The sequence below is a fragment of the Otolemur garnettii genome, unplaced genomic scaffold (genome assembly GCF_000181295.1).
Source record: "Otolemur garnettii isolate 467f Iridium unplaced genomic scaffold, OtoGar3 scaffold00003, whole genome shotgun sequence".
Lineage (NCBI taxonomy): Eukaryota > Metazoa > Chordata > Mammalia > Primates > Galagidae > Otolemur > Otolemur garnettii.
Genome location: NW_003852398.1, coordinates 36,751,253 through 36,755,748, shown reverse-complemented (window position 1 = coordinate 36,755,748; position 4,496 = coordinate 36,751,253). Strand labels below are relative to the sequence as shown.

At 44.0% G+C, this 4,496-nt stretch overlaps 1 pseudogene; it reads right to left on the bottom strand.

Moving 5' to 3' along the window:
* Positions 1-412: 412 nt before the first annotated feature.
* The window catches only part of LOC100961899, a 74,001-nt pseudogene continuing 69,917 nt past the window's right edge, over positions 413-4,496 (bottom strand).

Here is a 4,496-nt window from a genome sequence, read left to right as displayed (position 1 = left end):
GGGGGGGGGGCAGTCTATTAACTCTAATAGACCAGTGGTGGAATTCCTCTTGCCAAAAACTCCAAACTCCAAAGCAAGCTGCTTTTTTAATTTTTTTCTTTTTTTGAGACAGAGTCTCACTGTTGCCCTCGGTAGAGTACTGTGGTGTCACAGATCACAGCAACCTCAAACTCTTGGGCTTAAGCGATTCTCTTGCCCAGGCCTCCCAAGTACCTGGGACTACAGGCATCCTCCACAATGCCTGGCTATTTTTTGGTTGCAGTTGTCATTGTTGTTTAGCAGGCCCAGGCCAGGCTCAAACCCACCAGCCTCAGTGTATGTGGCCAGCACCGTACTCACTGAGCATAGGCGCTGAGCCCAAAGCAAGATGCTTTATAAACACTATTCAGCTGTGCCAGGAGTCCAGAGTTAACTAGCCACAAGCCTGAAAATCTGGTTATGTATGTAGGTGCAAAGTTGGTTCATCACATCCCTGTTCTGGCCCTTGACCCAATGCATTTCAACTAAGGCATCATCCCCCTCCTTTTTAATATTGATCAAACACTTAAACAGGCAATGTTCAGCCACTCTTTGGAGATATTTCCTCTTTTCAGCTGCTAGGTTGCTGATCTGCTCAGAAACCCCTTGGTCCTGGGCTCCATTGCTAAACCTTTACAAAACCTCCATCCCACCCTTTTCCTGACTCCTTTTGTCCTCTGTGGGTTCTGGGTTTTCCTCCATGGATTGTTCTCCTGGCAGAGTGACTCCTGGCATGGACAATGGCCCTCAACGGTGGCAGTCTCATCTACCCCAGGTGCAGGCCCACACAGGGCACTTCCCCAGGGATCCTTGACCAATTCTTGGCTGTTGCCAGACTCTTTGGGGGTGGACTTTTTCTTCTTCCAACGTTTGGATGACATCCTCAAAGCTCTAGGAACTTCTCCTAATTGTCTCACTAGCTCTCTTCTCTTTCTCAAATGAACGTGAGAGTTTTCTACAAGTGTTAGAAAAAGGCTAAGTTCCACTTTTCCACAGGAAACTCATTTATGATGGACCATCACTCAGTGAGAATGTTTTCCATCCCATGGTGATAACTACTATGCATTCCACTGTTTTACCCAAAGATGATGCTTTGAGGAATAATTCTTTCATCACAGATAAACACACATACATAATGGGTTTCCTTGGCTTCTCTAATTTTCTTTGCTTACTTGTTGGTGATAGTACTGTTACATCATCATAAAAACTCCAAGCCTTAGCCCACCTCATTGTCCAACATTGATAGAATTCAGTGTAGGTGACTTTAGAAAGTGCTTGTCTATATAGCTCTTCCTTCAGAGGGGCCAGGCTGTGTTGCTTTCCTAGTATGCTGCTATACAATCTTGATCTTTATTTAAGTTGTAAACTGTCATGAATGATCTTTTTAACAAACTCCTATTCACCTCCTTCTGCTATGATCTCTGTGATACCTCCTGTATTTACAGAACTAGTTGGAGTCTTCAAGGAGTTCAAGACTTTACTCCCTGTGTCAATTCCTCTTCACAGAGTACTTTTGTCAGAGTCCTGACCAATCAGTTCTTCCACCAAATGAATATAAATGAGTCTCAAGGGAACTGTGGGAATTAGTCTCGCCAATGGAATATCAATAGAAAGTTCAAAATCTTCCCTCAGGAGAGTACAAGTCAGAGCTCTGATTGCTTCAGGTCTTTAAAATTAAGACTCACTCTTCCATTCAGATTTATCTGAACATGCTGCTTAAAAATCTGGATATTTGAGGTGGCGCCTGTGGCTCAGTGGGTAGGGCACCAACCCCATATACTGAGAGTGGCAGGTATAAACCCAGCCCTAGCCAAACTGCAACCCCAAAATAGCCGAGCATTGTGGTGGGCACCTGTAGTCTCAGCTACTTGGGAGTCTGAGGCAAGAGAATCACCTAAGCCCAGGAGTTGGAAGCTACTGTGAGATGTGACTCCATAGCATTCTACCGAGGGCGATAAAGTAAGACTCTGTCTCTAAAAAAGAAAAAATATCTGGATGTTTGGATGCTAGATAAGCAAAGTCAGGAGGTTTGTTGTTGTATCTATTTCTCTCGTGCATTGATTTCCTCTGAGCCATTTCTGAGGCCAACGTTCCTACCAGACGTAGTTTGGCATGGACCTGTACAACCCCAGAATCCTCCATGGAACTTTTTAAAAGTACAGCTTTCTGGGCCAAAATGGCTCACATCTATAATCTCAGTACTTCAGGACGCTGAGGCAAGATGATAGCTTAAGACCAGGTATTCAAGTCCAATCCAGCCTACATAGCAAGACCCTATCTCTACAACAAATTTAAAAATTAGTAGAGGGTGTTGGTACACATCTATAGTCTCAACTACTACTCAGGCTGACACAGGAAGATCACTTGAGCCCAGGACTTGAAGTCACAGTGAAATATGATAATGCTACTGCACTCCAGCCTGGATAATAAGCCGATCATGGCTCTTAAAAAGTTACAGGCCAGGTGCAATGGCTCACACCTGTAATCCTAACACTCTGGGAGGCCAAGGCAGGTGAATTGCCTGAGCTTGGGAGTTCAAGAACAGCCTGAGCTAGACCCCATCTCTAAAGAAAAAAGAAGCCAGGTATTGTGGTGGGCACCTATAGTCCCAGTTGCTCCAGCTACTCAGGAGGCTGAGGCAAGAGGATTATCTGAGCCCAAGAGTTTGAGATTGCTGTGAACTATGATGCCACCACACTCTACTGAAGGTGACAAAAGTGAGACTCTGTCTCAAAAAAATTAAAAATTAGTTTTATGGCTTTTATTATGGGAATATTGTGATTCATAAGTTCAACAGGGGTGCCTGTTTTGGGGGTGCCTTTATTTTTATTTTTTTGAGACAGAGTTTCACTTTGTCACCCTAGGTAGAGTGCTATGATGTCACAGATCACAGCAACCTCAAACTCTTGTGCTTAAGTGATTCTCTTGCCTCAGTCTCCCAAAAAGCTGGCACTACAGGCACCCACCATAATGGCCGGCTATTTTTTTGTCGTGGTGGTGGTCATTGTTGTTTAGCAGCCCTGGGCCAGGCTTGAACCCGCCAGCCCCAGTGTATGTGGCCGGCACCCTAACCATTGAACTATAGGTGCCGAGCCTGGTCTTTCTATCTAATACAGGCCTTATCTAGTACCCAATTTTGGAAAATCATTGGCACTTGCTTATTAAGCTAAATATATACCTACCCTGTGGTCTACAAATCCAGTCCTAGATATTTTATCCAAGAAAAAGAAAAAGATTAGTCCACAAAAGACATGTCTGAGAACGCCTGTAGCAACTTTATACATAATAGCTAAAACTGGACATAACTGCAAATGACCATAACAGGAAAACAAAAGAGATGGGCGATTGGAAACAATAGATTATAAGGATAAGCAAGGGGTTATTGAAGGCCTGATCATGACTAAAAAACAAACAACAGAGCTAGTGAACACTGTTCTGTGATTTTCTCTAGCAGCCTAGAGGAGAAAATGAACCCTGCCTGATCTATACATAGAAATTAGAATGGGAGTGATGAAATGAGCGGAAACAAAAAAACTAGAGATAGTGATGAGAATGGAGGCAAAATGACTATCATTGAGAGAACTTTACAAGCACCCATGTCCAGAGCTTCCCTTATCCTACCCCCACGCTTCTGTATTACATGCCTCCTTCTTCTCCATGGATTCAAAGGTAGGAAAAGCAGCTATCCCTCTTAGCATACCAGCACTGAGGCTTCAAGGAGAGATATTGCTCGGTGTCTGTAGCTCAGCGGTTATAGTGCCAGAAACATATACCGAGGCTGGCCAGTTCAAACCCAGCCCAGGCCAGCTAAACAACAATGACAACAACAACAACAACAAAATAGCTGGGCATTGTGGCGGGCACCTGTAGCCCCAGGTACTCAGGGAGGCTGAGGCAAGAGAATCACTTGACCCCAAGAGTTTGAGGTTACTGTGAGCTATGACACCACAGTACTCAACCCCAGGGTAACTGAATGAGACTCTGTCCCAAAGAAAAAAAGCTGTTAAGGCAATAAGTTTGAAAATTTTGATGAAATGGATAGTTTCTCTAAAACGGAAATATTTTTATAATGCAGATATTGTTACTATTTATTTTCCACAGATGAAAAAACTGAGGAACAGAGAAGTAATTTGTTCAGATTCCCCCCACCAAAAAGAGATAGATTCTAGATTTGAAAAGGCCCATGCAATGGACCTCTAATTCATCTCTCCTCCTTCTGGCCCACAAACATTTACTGAGCATCTGCTAGGCACCAGTCATTATGCTAGAGATTATAGGAACAGAAGCCAAAGTTCTTGCTTTTTGGAAGCTCCCAGTGTAGAAGAAGAGACTAGGTCCAGGACCATAACAAGTCAAGTGGCTCGGCGCCTGTGGCTCAAGCAGCTAAGGCGCCAGCCACATACACCTAAGGTGGCAGGTTTGAATCCAGCCTGGACCCGCCAAACAACAATAATGGCTGCAACCAAAAAATAGCCGGG